Source organism: Elgaria multicarinata, chromosome 2 (assembly GCF_023053635.1).
Source record: "Elgaria multicarinata webbii isolate HBS135686 ecotype San Diego chromosome 2, rElgMul1.1.pri, whole genome shotgun sequence".
NCBI classification, from domain to species: Eukaryota; Metazoa; Chordata; class Lepidosauria; order Squamata; family Anguidae; genus Elgaria; species Elgaria multicarinata.
This window is the reverse complement of record NC_086172.1, coordinates 166,773,687-166,793,227: the sequence shown is the minus strand read 5'-3', so window position 1 is coordinate 166,793,227 and position 19,541 is coordinate 166,773,687.

The window sequence follows — 19,541 nt, the reverse complement described above, 5'->3', positions numbered from 1 at the left end:
TGCTCTAACAGTCAGGAAGTTTTTCCTGATGTCCAGCCGGAATCTGGCTTCCTGTAACTTCAGCCCATTATTCCATGTCCTGCACTCTGGGAGGATCGAGAAGAGATCCTGGCCCTCCTCTGTGTGAGGATCTAAAGCTCTTCATTTCCCTAACACATAAAGATTGCCTGAAATTAGGTTTTGGGTAATAATTTCCTATTGAATTCAAGAGGAAGGAAAATAAAATCTTGGTATCTCTGCCCCAGGCCACTCTGGCAGCCAGCAGGGCTATGGGTGCTCCTTTGCCACGAAATTCCTCCCTGCTCCCCAAAGATAAGATTACTCTGTAACGTTCCTTCTGGATTATATGGGAGAAGGAAAGATGAGGTGAACTAAGCATCATGATGTATACTTCCATTTACATGGATGTGCACACATTACGTATGTGTAAACCAAACACACGTATAAAAGGGGTCGTCTGGTATTGAGCTTGGGGTGTAGAAGAAAGCCCGATACCCCAAAAGTGAAGGGAGTTGGAGACAACAGAGAGGGGTCCTTGAAAGACATTATTTGTTTTGCTAAAGCAGAGGTGTGCAGTGTGTAGGCCAAAACATGTAGGAGGCCACAACTTCCATCATCCCTGACCAGTGTAGGCCAAAACATCTGGAAGGCCACAAGTTGTCCATCCCTATGTTAATGAATTAAAAATGGACATCTGGGGGAATTGGAATCATAATCCAAATGCTTTAGAAACGGTTCATCTTCTCAATTTACCGTAAGAAGGTTAAAAGATCACCAGCATTTTTTTTTTTAAAAAAAAACAGTAGTCAAGCTAGGCGCAGTGGGATGCATAGAGAATTGTGTGTTCAAACAGCGTTGATGAAAGTGTGGCTCTTGAAAAAGAAATGAATTAAATCACCATGAATGAAAAGAGCCCTGAAAGTGGGGCTGGGGGGAATGCCAGCCCAAATTCTTGAGCATGAGATACTTTCTAACAAAATATGTGTGGCTAATTTATGTTGAACATTCCACAATTAGCTATGTTTGGATGGGGCATTCTGTGGGCGTATCAAAGAAAGCTGTGTATCTACAGAATCCAAGGGCCCTCAGTTGCCTGACACTCGTGCCATTTGCCCAAAAGTAGGGTTGGAGTAGTAATTTTCTTCCCACTGGAGTTAATGGGAGGGGAAAACAAATTCTTGTGCCCTACTCCTACCACTCTAGGAGTAGGGCTATGGGTGTTGTAGCTGGTCTGCCCTGAAATTCACACCCCATCCCTGGTTCATATGGGAGAAGGCATGGGGACAGCTAAGATTACTTTTAACTACTAGCTCCATTGACATCATCAACTTCAACCTAGGATCATGTTGCAACCTTATTTTATTTTGGTTCACATATTTTTGTTCACCGAGAAGCTTCATGCAGTGTTACTTGAGATTTTTCTGCATCTCCTCTGCCCAGCATCTATAAGGTAGGTTAGGCTAAGATGGTGACAGTCCATCCCATTGTCTCCCTATGTGAGTCACTGTCCTGGGCTTTCCTCATTCCAATCAGGGAAGTGCCCACCACACTTCAGCCTTTCTACACCAGCCCGAAAATGCGGGCTGGTCACGGCCGAGTCCCTGTGCATCCAAATGACGCACAGGGACTCCCGGGAGGAAAGAGGGATGAGAATGGGTTTTCCCAGGGATAAGTACTCCCAGGGAAAGTCTGATTCTTCTTGCAGTCTCAGGATCATCCTGAGTCCATGGGAGGTGTGCAGCCGCCCATTCCGGTTTCTGCTCTCCTCCCCGCGAGAAGTGGGAAGCAGTAGAGGGAAGGAGCCGGGTTGGGAGGAATTGGGGGTGGGGGGGAGAGGGATTGGGGCTTCCCCCACACTTACCTTTCTGTACCTTTTTTTAAAAAATGGCTGCCTTCACTCGCGCAACGTCCCTCCTCCCATCCCAGACATCGCACTGGCCATGTGGACATGGGGGACGATCCCAGAAGGAGGTAAGTCCAGGATCGCCCCTCCTCCCTCTACACCCATATGGTGTAGAAAGGGCCTTCACGGCTGTGAATATGAACCTGTGTTTTCCTGACACACAGCACTCCACTTATCTATTTAGTCTAGCACTCCTCCATCTAGTTAGGATCACAAAGCTAGTGTGGTGGAACTAAGGAAGCTCAAGCAATTACAAAGCCAAGGTGTTTTACTATATCTTTATTCCACTTTTTTTTTTTGGTAAGGACTTCATGGTGGCCTACATGCTTTCCTTATTTTATCCCCACAATAACCTTGTGAATTAGGTTAGGCAGCTGGGTTCACACAACACACTAACCAACACTCAGTGGTTGAGTGTGGGTTGTTTTGAATCGTGGGTTATTTGTTGAACCATGAGTTAGCGTGATATCTGAACCCACAACATTTTCAGCAGGGTGGCTTGTTAACCATGCAGTGTGGCTTATTTTTCTCAAACTTGCCACCTTGAGAACCCATGGTTTGCTGTTGGACTGTTCAGGGTTGTTAACAAGCCACCCTGGATGGTTAACAAGCCACCCTGCAGAAAATATCTTGAGTATGGACAACACAATCAATCAAGCTATCATTCAAATCAACCCATACTCAATCACTAAGTGTGGCTCAGCGTGTTGTATGAACCCAGCTGTGATAGGCCCCAAACCACCCAATAAGTTACATGGAAAGTTGCACATGAATCTTCCCTGTCTTAGTCCAACATCATAAGCTTTTCACCACAGCGGCTTTGTGGGGGCTAATGCATCTCAATTGTTGCTGCCAATTGCTTGATTCTGGGGCTATTTTTAATTACAACTTTGGTTTCCACAGAGCTTCTGGGACCTTTCGTCCAGCCTGAATGCAGCTATGTGGTCTCTACTCTGTCCAGCTATACTTGGTATGATGTGTGTAAAGAGGCAGTATGCTGGACCAAAGAGCCTATTAAGCAAATAGACAAAGGTAAAAAATAATAATAATCTTGGTTACTAGGCAATTTGATCTCTGGATGAAAATCATTTAGGTCTTTGATTAAAAAAACAGATAGTGAGAAATTGGCAAAACTATCCAAGTCTCTGCTAATGGGGTGTATTCTTGCTGCTACATTGTCCACCCCACCCTGTCCCGGAACAGATGGTTATCATGTCTACCTTCTTCTTGAGTAAAGGTGTTTTTAATCAGTGGGTTTTAATAAGCAGCCTCTTTAAAATGAGCAGTTAAAGACAGGTTAGGTAAAGACATTTTGCTGCCTGAGATAAATTACAAAAAGGTAGACTCTCCACAGTCCTCTTACAGAAGCTGACTGGATTGATCATTGAAACTTACTTCACTGGCAGCAGGATAAAGCCTTCCACCAAAGCAGAAACAACAGGCTAGTTTAGGGAGCCCAGGACAGGTTGACCCTGTTCAGATGACACACTAAACCATGATGGTTAAGTGTTTTGAGCTAACCATTATGGCTTAGCATGTCATGTGAACCATTTCTAACCATAGTGGCTACATAATCATGGTTTAACTATGTTTACTAACCACTTGCCGCAAAAGGATTAGCATCTAACCATGGCTTAGTGTGTTGTCTGAACAGGGTCATTTTGTAACATCCATCACTCTATTCTGCAGCAGAAGCAAACAGCTGGAGAGTTCAAGAAGAACAACCAGGAGGCTGCCACTGCTATCCCCTAGCATCTGCTACCTGAGGCAGGTGCCTCACTCTGCCAAATGGTAGGGCTGGCCCTGGTAACCGATAAAAACCCGTAATCCATGAAGAAACTGCAGGCTAATAGTACTGCCTTTCCCCCAGCTTTTGCAGGAGCTGAGGACGATTAGCTTGCCTGAACATTCCATCCATGTTCAAAGCTTAAATGGCTTTTGTTTTGAGAACATTTGAAGCTACCTGAGTGTGAAAAGGAAAAGCGCTTACACACACCATCAATGCTCATCAGTCAGCTTCAGGGGACGGCCCCTGGTTGTATATTATGAGAGAGGGAGAAAAATGTCTCCCTAGCCACCTTCTCCACACCATGCATAATTCTGTTCACCTCTATCATATCTTGCCCTTTTCCCCAAGCTAAACAATCCCAGCTGCTGTAACCTTCCCTCATAGGGGAATTGCTCCAGCCCCTTGCTCATTTTAATTGCTGTTTCAGTTGGTCACTTTGTGATGGTCATTTCCTTAAGAGTCTTTTCATTCAAACAGCTCATTAGGTGGGGAAAAACTGCTCCTAGCGTGGTGGGAAAGCAATGCTCTCTCCACACAGAAAAGTTGATGTCAGTGAGATAATGGAGGATGGTTTTCTCTCCATGGGTGAGAGCTCTCAGTCATGCCGTTCCTCATCTGCTGAAATGTTGTAATCAAGAACTGTTTTACCTAGGGTGACCATATGAAAAGGAGGACAGGGCTCCTGTATCTTTTACAGTTGTATTGAAAAGGGAATTTCAGCAGGTGTCATTTGTATATATGGAGAACCTGGTGAAATTTCCTCTTCATCACAACAGTTAAAGCTGCAGGTGCCCTGCCCTCTTTAAAATCTGGTCACTCCAGTATAGCTCCTGCACTTTAACTGTTGTGATGAAGAGGGAATTTCACCAGGTTCTCCATATATACAAATGACACCTTCTGAAATTCCCTTTTCTATGCAACTGTTAAAGATACAGGAGCCCTGTCCTCCTTTTCATATGGTCACCCTAGTTTTACCATCTGATGCCCTGTTTGTCTAGTTCATCCTTCCTCAGTTGAGTGCCACAACTCCCATCCTCCTCCAAGGCAGATGGGGGTAATGGGAGTTGTACTCTGACACATCTGGAGGGGAAGGTTTGGATGGCTCTTTTAAAAGGTTTAGATAAACCATCACTGCACATTAATAGAAAAGGAGTCCTAGCTAGCTTGTTAAGAAAGACAGCCTCAGGCTCGAGTAGGTGGGATAGCAAATATGATTCAACCCTCTATTGCTTCGACAAAGAGGAAATATTAAATTGCCATGCACTGAGTAGGAGTGATGAGTGTTCCTTACTACTAAGTAGCTATGTACCCTGAATTTAATTTGGATCAGAGTATCTAACTATATACCTATATATTTTTCTAAGAGAAGATTTAGTTGAAGATCTTAAGACAGCAATGAAGAATGATGAAAGAATTAAGATTTGAACAGAACAGAATATGGTCAGCACTAAGAATAAACCCAGGTCTGACACAAGGTCTGCTGCTGTTTTTATACTGTTGTTTTTATGTCTCTGATGGTTTTTAAATTTTGTATATTTTTAATGTTTACTGTTTTTAGCTTTTGTGAACTGCCCAGAGAGCTTCGGCTGTGGGGCAGTATATAAATGTAATTAATTAATTAATTAATTAAGGAATTATTTTCATAAGGTATTAATACAATCCTAACAAAATGCTTGTCAGAGAGTTCAATGTGCTGCTGTATCTTCTAAACCAGGGATTAGGCAAACAGGACTTACATGGTGAGTGTGTGTGTACGTGTGTGTGTTAGAACCTTTAGGTCCACGATGCAACACAATGGCTTTTGGGAGCTCATAAAACACTGGGTTCAAGTTTAGACATACTTAAAAGTAGACCCATTGAAATCAATGGGATTTTAGACCCACTGAAATCAATGCGACTTAACAATTATTATTATTATTTATTTATATAGCACCATCAATGTACATGGTGCTGTACAGATAACACAGTAAATAGCAAGACCCTGCCGCATAGGCTTACAATCTAATAATAATGTTACAATCTTAACAAATTACTAAATCAGGATCCAACCCAAGCACATTGTTAGAGGACTGGGTAGCTCCGGGAATGAGAATCACATTTTTTCCCAGTGACAAATAATGGGTGTTAACTCCATGCAATAACAACAAAAAATCTATTCTGAAGAATATCATCTGGGTTTCCCACCACAAAAATGGAATAGATGTGTGTTTATGATATGAAACAGATTATTGCCTAGAAGGAGATAAGGCACATTCCAGTCTGGAATGCAAAGAGTAGCTTACACAACTTTCAAAACATGCTTACATCTTGATTGTCTCTTGCTTCTGAGGAATGGGACATTTAGCACCATTGAAAGCTTTTCTTGCTAGCTTGCAGAGAGCGAGTGAGCGAGTGAGAAGCCGCTAACTTTTGATCTCAGTTTGTAATTCTCTGCTTGCTAATTCCCAACATGTTCCTTCTTGTCTTTCTCTCCCACAGAGGAAAAAATGATTTAATTCACACGTAAAGTTAATCATGACTAAATTAAAATTAATAGGATCACTAATAATTAGAGGCACCCCTTAGCGTTTAATGACCTCCTTCCGTTTTGCAAACAGAGACGCTCAGTAAAACACGTAAGAATTCACACCATTTAGAGAAAAGGGCCAAACAAATGTCCTAATGACATTGTCTCGTAATCTCCACAGCTTCATGAAACTCGTGACTTAGCATGAATTGAGCAACGCTAAAAGACCACTGGGTGGGTTTTTTACTGCCAACAGGTGGCGATATTTCTTTAATTCTCTTCACTGGTTAAAGGAATAGCATATGATGAGACCTTTCGCACTGGTGACTTTGGCAGCAACAGTATAGAGCCATCTGCTTTGGCCTGGCACTGTCCCGATGTGTTGAATGACATCTCCCATCATCCCCAGCCAGCATTCTATGTGGGATGGGGAATTATGGGAGTTGTACTCCAACCTACCTGGAGGACAGGTAGGTTGGGAAAGACCAGTATAGAGTGATGGGTGACCCTGGGCAATTAACAAGACAAAGTTCTCATATAGTGCAAACCCAGCCCTAATGCTAGGTATAAGCTTGCCACAAAGAATGTGCTGAAGCAAGCACGACATTCAATTAATGGCTCAACCTCACTAAGCAGGGAAATACTAACATGTTATGACTGGAACTGCTTTATTTAATTTTCAGTGAATTTTTTTTTTTTAAAAAAAAAACAGGTTCCGATAAAGCACAGCAAACAAAAAGTGAAGTGAGAATTCCCCTCCCCCCCACACACAATTCCTTAAAAAAAGGAACTTTTCACAATGGGTGTTAGCTCAGTAGTAGAGCTTTGTGGTTAGACCTTCTGCTTTGGATGCAGAAAGTCCAGTTTCAGTCCATGGCATATCCAGACAGAGATGGAACCATTATTAGTCAATACTGAACTACATGGACTGGTGGGCTCACAGCAGTGGAGGCTGGTGGCCCCCATGTCAGTGGGGCAGTGAATCTGCTCTGGTTTTTAGTCAGAACTCTAAAGGAGCTACCCAAGGTGCTTCACTGCCCCAATTACATGGGCACCACCAGCCTCCATCAGCTAACAGTATAAGGTAGCTTCCCTTCTTGCAAGTTTAAATTATCGTTTCTTTTTAAGCTGGACATCAGCAAGGATAGATGGATAGACACAGTGGTGTAGTTGAACCAGGGCTCACAGGGATGCAGCCCCAGGACTTTTGTATTAGCAGGGATGCTGACCTGATCTGCCACCCCCTCAGACTTGCCCATTCCCACTGAGCTTAGCTGCAGTCCTCACAACAGCTGGTGGGAAATGCATTTCCCCAGCCACAATATATTGTTCCCTGTTGTGATGAAAAGATTCTGGAGCGGCTTGAGCTAGAATGGAGAATTCTGGAGCAGCTTGAGCTAGAATGGAGAATCCCTGGGGAGGGAATTCCAAAGTGCCACTACTAAAAAGGTGCTATTTCCAGTTATTACACATACTTTGCTGCAGTTGGCAGGGAGACTTGGAGGAGGGTCAAAACTACAGGTTAAAAAACAGGCTTAAAAAAAGCATGCTCAAATAGGCTATTTCTATTTGGAAGAAAAAGCAGCCATAGAGCTCTGATCCAGAATCTGCTTGCAATCTAGATCTGGGCCCTGTGACAGTTTTCTGCTGAAAATCGCCTCCTCCCCAGCTGCTATTTGTCTCCAGAGATGCTGTTTGTAGTAAACAGCCAGCAGCCAAAGGAGGTGGGTGGCAGAAAATGGCATCCCCCACCCCCTACAATCTAGAGCAACCACTTACACAGCCCCCCCAAAAGAGGGCATAGGTTTGCATTAAATTTGCATCTGCTAATTTATATGTACTGGTGCCTATTTGGAAAGAGTTCTTAGAATATAATACAGCTGATCTGTATGTTTGTTGGCTGTTCAGTCTTCAATCCATATGCTAACTCTTAAGGGGCTCCTTCAAGGCCCCTGTTCTCCCATCTGATGGGTCTTTATCTTTAAACTGGTCTTTGAGGGAAAACCCTTTGAACAGAGGACACTTTTGAACAGAGGACACCTTCTAATTGCAGACAGTCCTCTGAAAGCCCTTCAAAAAAGAAAAGAAAAAAGGAGTTTCCTTCACAAAGTAGGAAACACGACCACCCTGCCCCAATCCGGATCATGAACATTTTGGAATCCGGTCCCTGCAGTTGCTTTTTCATCAAAATAGAAGTGCCTGGTTTAAGCAGAGTGTTCTTAAAAGGCATGTTTATTGCAAGGTGTAGTGTGGGCCTCAGAGGCCTGTCTCATCATACGGGTTGGCTCAGGCAGTAGAAATTGGTCCTTTATGTACAAAAGCCCCCATCAGGTGCAGTGTCTCCATGTCCTTTCTGGGATGGCTTTCTTCAGGTTTTAGCTCATAGGGTTGCCAGCTGGGCTGGTAGGCATGGCTGGCCACCTGCCAACGGCCCTCACACCAGCAACGGCCTTCTGACCAAAGCCCCTTGGAGTTGCTTCTTCTCTTCACCATGGCAACGTGCTTGTCCACCAGCCTCTTGCTCTAGTCCAGGCAATGGTGGTGGTGAGGAGGAGGAGCAGGGGATGCCACGGCCTACTGACTCACTGCCTCTCTGCCTGCCAAGCGAGGCAAGCGATGAGAAAGAGACCGAGTATCATTAGCAGCTGGTGACAAAGGCTCTGAGAAGGTAGACTCATTGAGGGAGAGGGGCCGCCAAGTGGCTTCAAAACCCTGCAGCCAGCACCGTGTGGCTGCATGTAAAAACTAACAGCTCTCAAGTAAGCAAAAAAGCTTTTTCGTTGGCGGAGAATCATCCCATTTGAGTAAGATCTTTGCCAACCTCACTTCAGTAAAGCGACCTCTGGTTTTTAAACAGAGATAGATGTTACAACCCTCTTGTGGTCATTTTTTTTGTTTCTCAGCTTGTCAGCCCAGACTTGACTTTGTTTCCATGTATGGTTCTCTGTTCTGCTTTCTGATTAGACAGGCTTGGCAGATATATATATATATATATATATATATATATATATATTCCATTTTTGTTGAGCTGCGACTACAGGTTTGTACTCTTTCAACCTAGCAGCAGCAGGAGGGCTAGTATTCAATTGACACATGCCATGCCAGAGTGATTCTCCTTTGCCTGGTTTATAGCTGCCAGGCGCATGTAAACAGTAGCTAGACTTAAAAAAAAAAAATCAGCTTCAAGAAACAACAAAGCCAGAGGGCAAAGCGTTTGTTTCCATGGGAACCAGGCAAAGAAGAGCCATTTCAGACTTCGGCTTGCCTGGGGACAATGCTTCCATCTCTTAGCACTAGCTAGCCCCAATCATCCCTCCATCCCAATCCACAGTCAGGCAACACCTTTATTAGGGCCCATCAACATGTCCCAAAGTAGTGAGCAAGCTTTCGGGTTCATCAGAACTCTTCATCAAGCTAGGTGTTCGGGAAAGTTGGTGAGAAGGGGGACTTCTCTTTCTCAGCACCTTAACCTGAAACCTGCGTAGCATTTAGTGTTCAGGTGCAAACTGCTTTCAGCCCAAGGGCTGGATTCCTTTTCAGAGAAGCTCTCAGGGGTTGCATTTCAGGGTCGGTGACTGGCTGAATGCAAAAAGGGTGGGGCCAAACTTTCAAAAATACCAGTGTAACTTAGCTTGAATCTCTTCCTTAGGGTGACCATATGGAAAGGAGGACAGGGCTCCTGTATCTTTAACAGTTGCATCGACAAGAGAATTTCAGCAGATGTATGCATGCAGCAAATTCCCTCTTCATCACAACAGTTACAAGCTGCAGGAGCCCTGCCTTCTTTTGTATCTGGTCACTCTAGTATAGCTCTACAAAAGACGGCTCGGGTCCTGCAGCTTTAACTGTTGCGATGAAGAGGGAATTTCACCAGGTGCTGTATGCCTACAAAGGACACTTGCTGAAATTCCTGTAACTATGCAACTTTTCTATGCAACTGTTAAAGATACAGGAGCCCTGTACTCTTTTTCATATGGTGACCCTACTCTTCCTGCCAGTAACTAAGCCCTAGGACAGGCAGTTCAACCTTTTAGAATGGGAAAAAAACATGCACAAATGCCAGGAAACCACCGAAGGATAGGAAGTTGGAGAAAACAGTAATGTGTGTAGGAATAGAATGGAGTGATTTAAACAACAGGACAGACACACATTGATACAGATTTCAATTAGAGATAGAAAGGATAGAAAGAACCATCTCATTCCGGATAGGTCACTTCCTGGTTCACACCCAGGGATGGAAAGAGAGAGCTGCCCATAGACTTCAAACGGGATTTAATGTAGCTAGGAACAAGTGTGTCCACCCTAGGGTGACCATATGAAAAGGAGGACAGGGCTCCTGTAACTTTAACAGTTGTACTGAAAAGGGAATTTCAGCAGGTGTCATTTGTATGCATGCAGCACCTGGTGAAATTCCCTCTTCATCACAACAGTTAAAGCTGCAGGAGTATAGCTAGAGTGACCAGATACAAAAGAGGGCAGGGCTCCTGCAGCTTTTAACTGTTGCGATGAAGAGGGAATTTCACCAGGTTCTCCATATATACAAATGACATCTGCTGAAATTCCCTTTTCTATGCAACTGTTAAAGATACAGGAGCCCTGTCCTCCTTTTCATATGGTCACCCTAGTCCACCCCCTCCCCAATCCCAAACTGTAACAGTTCTTATCTAGTGTGAAACATTTTAAAACTAGCCCTGCTGCTGCAAATTCCAAAGAAAATGCAGTTCATTCTTCCCATATCGCAGATTGAAACAGCTGAAAAACAGTGACTTCTGACAGCCCTCAGTGTAGTTCACAGTGAGTATTGCAAGTCGGGTTCTGAGTGGTTTACAATAACCCTGCAGTGTTGTCCAGAGGTATTGTAGCCCTATGGCAGGGTGTTGGGCTGAAGCTGAGAGGGTGCAACAAAACTGCAACGTTGCCTGCTGCTTTTATTATTATTATTATTATTATTTATATAGCACCATCAATGTACATGGTGCTGTACAGAGTAAAACAGTAAATAGCAAGTGTACAATAACACTGTTGTGCATTTCACAATTTTACCCCACTGCAGGTTGGAGGGCTAGGCTAACCCTGCACAACAGCCAGTGTGGTGTAGTGGCTAAAGTGTTGGACTGGGAGTCGGGAGATCCTTACCGAGTCCTAACTCGGCCATGGAAACCCACTGGGTGACATTGGGCCAGTCACAGACTCTCAGTCCAACCCACCTCACAGGGTTGTTGTTGTGAGGATAAAATGGAGAGGATTATGTACACCATCTTGGGTTCCTTGGAGGAAAAAAGGTGGGATATAAATGCAATAATACATACATACACAACCCTACTCTGTTCTATAATTTCCCATGTTCCTGCTTCGCTTCTCCATTACATCTGTCCTCCTGTTTAGCCAACCCAAGTCTTGCTTCGCTGCCAGAATCCCAGGCCTACCAGGAGCTGGAACTCATTACTAAGCGATAGTTTCCAAACGAGGCAGGATGATACAGTTCCAGCCCAGAGGCTATTGTTGTTCCGGCCTTTGTCACTGTGCCAGTACTTTTCCTAGAGTGGCTGTGTGTCCCATTTTACAGAGGGCAGTCCTCTTTTTGCAGGCCTTGGAGAAAATAGGCCTCTATTGATGGGCTGTCCAGTCCATGTCTGGTTTAAAGATAAAGAACCATCAGAAGGAAGAGCAGAGGCAGGCCTGGAAATTGCCCATCAGCATGCAGCACCTGGACAGCGCACTGAGCAGCAAGCGCATAAGTCACCTATTACGGCGAGATGTATTGTATTTCTATTTAAATTGTAATAATTGTTTCAAAATTGGCACCATGTAAATTAGTATTTGCAAATTTCATGCAAACCTGTGCCTTCCTTTGTCCTCTCTTTTGGGAGACAAGGCTTTAAAATAAATTGCTCTGTTGAGAAACTGAATTAATCCTCAGCATCCCTTCACTGCTAAGTCTTATCAATTTATCACTGCTCTTTGGTCAGCTCTGTACATCTCTCATGTTTCTGCATCTGAGAGACCTCGTGTGGCCACCACTGTCATTACATCTTCCCAAGTTTAACTTTTTACTGTAAGGTTAGCTCTCCAAGTCCTAGAGGGATTAGCCGTCTCTCCTTGTTTGTCTCTCATTTACACAGACTCTTCATCTCATCACATTCAACCTGCCTGTTAACTGTCCAGGTACCTTGTACATGATCTTCCATTCTGATTCGGCCTGCAGCCACCTTCACCTTCTAATGAGATTCCATCAAGTGCACCAGCAACTAATGGGCTGAATCCAATTTTAGACCTACTTAGAGTATAGCCACTGAAATGAATGGGACAAGGTAGGCTAGTATCGGAAACAACTCACTGTTTATTTTTCTTCCCCACCCCGCAATTGGGGAATTTTTTAAAACGAAGGTCTCTCCAGGATTGCATGAAAATTCCAATGCCAAGTAAAACGGTGTCCATTTTGCCTCCAAATTGGGTACAACTTATAGGTTGACCATATGGAAAGGAGGACAGGGCTCCTATATCTTTAACAGTTGCATAGAAAAGGGAATTTCAGCAGGTGCTATTTGTATGCGTGCAGCACCTGGTGAAATTCCCTCTTCATCACAAGTTAAAGCTGTAGGACCTATACAAAAGTGACTAGATACAAAAAAGGGCAGGGCTCCTGCAGCTTTAACTGTTGTGATGAAGAGGGAACTTCACCAGGTGCTGCATGCATCCAAATAACGCCTGCCGAAATTCCCTTTTCTATACAACTGTTAAAGGTACAGGAGCCCTGTCCTCCTTCCCATAGGGTCACCCTAGTATAACATCTTCCTATATACTAACTGCAAATTCATTCTTGTAGTGTGATCCTTACATAGAAGAGGAAATCCCAGAAGAACAAACCAAACAGCAAAATAGCCAACCAAACCAAACAACCCCTCTGTTTCTTTTTTTTTAAAAAAAAACTATAGAAGGGGAGAATCCAAAAAAGCTGAATGGGGACATAGCATTCTTAGTTAGTGATCACAAAAGCATGAGATGTTTTTTGGGAGGTGGGAAAGTGGAATGGAATTATGATTGGAAAGAGAATGGCCAGCTGGAACTCTGAACAGACTTGCGCACTCCACGCTGTAACTTTTTGTTGCAGATCCTAGTTGTTAAGTTTCTTCTACCCATGGTCTTGAAGCAGGCAGTGCCAAAACCTTTCTTGAACAATTTCCATTTATTTATTTAATTTCTATACCGCCCAATACACAAATTCCCTTCCTTTTAAAATGTAGTTCATTGCAGATCATTCAAAGAAATTAGAATAGCAGGTCCATCCCACCCACCAATAAAAAATAAAAATCATATTGAAGAGATTGCTGCATCTGGGTCCAAGCAGTTCGATCCAGATTTACTCTGGATGAACTGTGCTGGTGAGAGTGGTCTTCCCCCTCCCCTCCTTCCCAGAGTAGCCCCCTGAAACACTGCAGAGTCAGGATACACCACTGGAGTGAGCTGTGGAGGCGAGGGGAAATTCCTAAAAATTGGGCAGAAGGACCTTCCAGGAGTAGAGCCCTTGTTCCTGCAGAAGGCAGATCCTGGATCCAGCACAAGATAATAATGGGCTCACGGAATAATGGGCTCAAGTTACAGGAAGCCAGATTACAGATGGACATCAGGAAAAACTTGTTAGAGCAGTACAACAATTACCTAGGGGGGTCGTGGGCTCTCCCACATTGGAGGCATTCAAGAGGCAGGTGGACAGCCATCTGTCAGGGATGCTCTAAGGTGGATTCCTGCTTTCAGCAGGGGGTTGGACTCAATGGCCTTATAGGCCCCTTCCAACTCTACTGTTCTATGATTAGATATGTACTTTCCACATTATCTGAAAAGGTCAGAACAGCGTCCCAATGGTTTCCAAGAAATCTGACCATTCCAGTGAAATGTTAAAGCCTTCTTGTTTCAGTGTGCTTTCTTGGTGGCATTCAGTGAACCAACTGCTGTGACATTAAACAGATGGACTTTGGATGGTCACTGCTTTGGTTTCCACAGCAACTGTCACACGGCCACTTTGTATGCAGATATTCCATGTATTTCTCAACCAAGAGTAATTTAATTCCAAAGTTTCCTACCATCAAAGAACCCTTTCTATACAGATTTTTCAACCAAGGGACAGATGGCCGTAGGATACTCTCCTGATGTTTTGAACTACAACTCTCAACTACATGCTGGCTGGGGGTTGTAGTCTAATACACCTGGAGGGAACCAGGTTGGGGAAGGGTGCACTAAGCCAAATCCCTCTGGGCATACAGGAGAGCATCTGGGATTGTAAGGACTTGCCCTCTTGCTGATCCTCCCAGAGTGCAGGACACGGAATAACGGGCTCAAGTTGAAGGAAGCCAGATTCCAGCTGGACATCAGGAAAAACTTCCTGACTGTTAGAGCAGTGCGACAATGGAATCAGTTACCTAGGGAGGTTGTGGGCTCTCCCACCCTAGAGGCATTCAAGAGGCAGCTGGACAACCATCTGTGAGGGATGCTTTAGGGTAGATTCCTGCATTGAGCAGGGGGTTGGACTCGATGGCCTTGTAGGCCCCTTCCAACTCTGCTATTCGAAGATTCTTCCTCAAAGCAGCAGCATATCCTACAGCAGCCCTCCCCAACCTAGTGCCTTCCAGATGTTGTGGACTAACTCCCATGAGCCCCAACCAGCATGGCCAATAGTCAAGGTTACTGGGAGTTATAGTCCATTACATCTGGAGTGCATCAGGATAGGGAAGGCTGCCCTACATTCAGAAAGCCTGTATAGCTGTATTGCTGATGGGCAGGCTAGCAGGAGGGGACAAGTTGCCTTTCAGGAAAAGTAGTTTACCATTACTTTCACAGAGAACTTTGAGGAATCCTGGTTTCTAGTAACACAGCTTGAAAACCACTTTTACAGATAAAATGGTTAGGCTGCGATCTTATACACATTTACCTAAGTGTAAGTACCATTGAACATATTGACCTATATCCAACAGTGATTGGATCAGTGATTGGAGAAAACAGTTGGGATTCCCTGTAGCACGCTGCACTTAGCAGAATTGTGAGGGGGAGTGGCACATAGGAGGAATCCCATAGGTGTGTGCCTTGAGTAATAAGTGCCGAATTAAGGGGACCATTGAATAGGGATCCAAAGGGGATCCAGACACAGTGGGAATGGTTCTCTGGTTGCTCTGCCATTGCACTGAAGAACTGTTGCCCCTGAGAGAGCAAGTGTAGAAAAGGGGGAAAGCACCACAAATCAACTGCAAAAATAGAGGCACACTCTGGTGCTGGTAAAAATTCTTATCTTATGTTTCTTCAATAGGCTCAATGTTTCAGATAAAAACCCTTCCTCAAGAGCTGAAGAAAGACGCGAGCTACTATAATCTAAAATAATAATAACTAGCTGTACCCGGCGTAACATACGCCGTTCTAGCATATTTTAAAGGTTATTAATTAAAAATATCATCACATTTTCTTCTATGGTTTCACACGGTTCAGCCATTTTTAATTCATGAAAGATGACGTGGGATATGCCCCCCAGAGACTTCTGCCCCTTCACCCCCACTCAACCACCTTCATCCTCTCTCTCCCTCACATTCGGGGGCACGTCACCCCCCCCCTCAGCTTTCGCATATCCCTCCGCCCCATGCTGATTCCTCTCAAGAACGGAGGATAAACCTCTCTTCTGCTAACCTTCCTTCAGAAACCGAGCTCTCTACACTGGGGATGAATCATATCATGGTGTGGAGTTTTGTTGTTGTTTAATCTATATATATAAAAGCCCAGACTGCTCCTCCAAGGCAGTTATAGTTTTTGCCCTCTGGCACCACAGTTGTTTCACATGGTTCAGCCATTTTTAATTCATGAAAGATGACGGGGGTTATACCCCCCCCCCCAAAGACTTCTGCCCCTTTACCCCATCTCGGAACTGCGGCCTTCTATGGAAGTTCCAGGAAAGATAACTACCAGGAGCTTCTGGCCTAGCAGAGGGGCCAAAACCCACTAACCTCCTCACCAGACTGCTCCTCTACACCTGTCGTATGACGGGTTTTGCTAGTAATAAAAAAAAGGCCGCTGTGGAATTATTTTCAAAAGCGGAAGGCTTTGTTCTTCTTCGAGCGCGATGTCTGTGAACCGCACATGCTGAGAACGGTCGCCACCGCGGTGCATGCTGGGGGTCATAGTCTAGTTTCGGATCTCAGAGAGCAGTTAGAGCTGAAGGCAGAAGTTGGTGGATTTGATGAACAGAGGGGAGCCACGTCCCACCCCCCTCCGGCAGCGAGCGAGTCAGGAAGGAGCGCGGCCGTGGGGGCGTAGCTGAAGCCATTCTAGAATTCCTGAAGGCAAAGTGGGCGTGGCAAAACAGTAACATACCTAAGCATTTTATCTATACCCTATTTCTTCAATTCTAAGACACACTTCCCCCCCCCATATAAACATCTCTAAAAATGGGGTGCGTCTTAGAATCATGGGTGTGTCTTAGGGTGTGTGTTTTTCTGTTGGTGGTACTGAAATTAGTGTGCGTCCTACAATCGAAGAAATATGGTAGACTAGCTGTATCCGGCGTAACATACGCCGTTGAAGCATATCTTAAAGTTTATTAATTAAATATCATCGCGGGGGTGTGGGCTGCTTGGAGGACGCCGATATTTGATTAGTCTTACGGCGTTTCGCTGTCCTTCTAATTTCCAATTGTTTTTCCCTTTCTTCAATGTTCTCTGTCTGTCTTTGTTATCGTAAAGTTTCATTTCGGTCTCTAAGTCTATTTGATCGGTCCTCTAATGTTTCATTAGCATTTATTCTACGGTTTCTCAGTTGTTTCACACGGTTCAGCCATTTTTAATTCATGAAAGATGACGTGGGATATGCCCCCCAGAGACTTCTGCCCCTTCACCCCCTCTCAACCACCTTCATCCTCTCTCTCCCTCACATTCGGGGGCACGTCACCCCCCCCCCCCTCAGCTTTCACATATCCCTCCGCCCCATGCTGATTCCTCTCAAGAACGGAGGATAAACCTCTCTTCTGCTAACCTTCCTTCAGAAACCGAGCTCTCTACACTGGGGATGAATCAGTGGAGTTTTGGAGTGTGGAGTTTTATTGTTGTTGTTTAATCTAAATATATATATAATAAAAGTCCAGACTGCTCTTCCAAGGCAGTTATAATTTTTGCCCTCTGGCGCCATCTAGGGACGTTCCTCGGAACTTGAGTTACTGAGCTGTAACAGTGGGGGCCCGGGGTCGCGGTTGCTTAGCAATGCTGGAATCTTCACGGAAACATACCTGCATACCCAAGCCTTTTATATATATATGATGATGATGATAATAATAATAATAATAGAAAAGTCCTTGACTTTCTCTGTTATTATTATTATTTATATAGCACCATCAGTGTTCATGGTGCTGTACAGAGTAAAACAATAAAATAGCAAAACTCTGCCGCATAGGCTTACATTCTTTTGAAAGCTGCGTTTTTTGTGAACCGCCCAGAGAGCTTCGGCTATTGGGCAGTATAAAAATGTAATAAATACATTAATAAAAATAAGTATCTGAGGGAATTCTTTGATTCATTGCATCAGTGTCCATGAATGAGGCAAAATCTTATTCAGCCAGTCTCCTTAAAGATGCTTTAGTTTCTATCATCCCTCAGTTAGTTTTCTATATTCCTTGTGTTTGGTCTGTCTCTCTTCAGGACAACATTCAATCAGGCTAATTTTATGTGTCTCTTCCAAGACATTGTTATAACCTGCATAGCTACACATATGAAAAAGGCCTAGATTGTTTTTGATGTTTTTAAAAAACAGAAGAGATAAAAAGGATTATTGGATACTCACCTGAGATTTTAAAATAATCACCCTGAAATGTTGTTTTATTGCTTTAACAAAATGGAGAACCAGTATTCATTACAGCCATTGTTAAACAATTCCTACCTTTAAATCTCTATTCAGAATGTGTTAAATCAGACGTTTTATGCTCTCCAATAGTTAAGATGATACTTTAACTAGTATAACAAGGTATCAAGGAAGAGTTACACAGAAGTGAAAGCTGATCTGAAACATTTGGTATTCTATATTAGCAACCCAGGTAAAACACAAATTGAATTTATCAAGATGATGAATTATGATGTAAGTAGCTGCATTTTAAACATTTTTTTTCTTAAATGAAGCCCCTCTTTGCAAGACCAGGGTCATAACTACTAATTCAAATGAGACAACATACAAAATAATGGAAAGATAATTAAGCCCATATGAAACCTAACTCATGGAAGACATTGATACAATCAGCAAGGATAACAAGATTATGCCCTCCTATGATTTGAGTCAGGCATGACACATCCTGCTTGATAGGGACCACTAGGAAAGCTTGCTAGTAGCTTGTAAAAATAGACTCGTTACATCTGGGTTCTTACAAAGGCAAGTGGATATAGAGAATCTGTATAGCTGTGAACACAAAATATAACCTGCAATGCAAGATCTTGTTAATTTCAGCATTTATTTTAATTAGTGGAGGTTTCTAGAAACCATGATTGCACATAAAGTCTGAAAGTGTTTGGACAAATACTTCCAAAGGCTCAGAAAATAGCGGTCGAGATAAAGGCCAGGGGTTTGTACTTGTGTACCCAACACAACACCTAATACCCTCACAATCCCTCTGCCAGCCCTGATGCAATGTGACTAAAAATGTTTAGATGTGAAGTTTTGCAAAATCCTCATATCTGTATGACAACAAAGCATATAACCTATACAGATTTACAGAATTGCTTCCAGTTCACAGAATACGGTCTGTCTGCATGCGTGCAGAATCTTTAGGTGATATGAAGGAGAGCATCCCAAGCAGTTTTGTATTGACAAGCTAAAAAAATTTAAATAGACTTCTTTTCAATAACTTTTTGTCTTTAGGAACATAATCTCTTGTATGAATTGCAATTGTTTACCGTTGACAAAGAAATACTAAAACATTAGAGTGAGTTTAAACTTAGGCCACTGATCACTGCTGAGAAGCTTGGGTCACTGGAAGATAAATGGCTGGGGATTATGGGAGTTGTAGTGCAACACATCTGGAAAAGGTGGGAAAAGGCTGGTTTAGAACATAAAAACTGATTGGAACAGGTATAGGTACTTTGCTCACTTTAACATTTTTTCAAGCAGTGTTCACAAGGGGAATTGTTTGTTTAATGGTCAGTGAGCATTTTTAATCATGAGAAATTCTTACTAGAAAGTTACCATCAATTGGTATTTAAAAGTTCTCTCACCCTTGTTCTTTCTTGGCTAATCTAGCTCAGCTGTTTTATCACAAGAACTTCTGACACATTGAAAATGTCATCCACAATGGGCAAGTTCCAGCAAATCTGAAGTTAAATATTTATTCC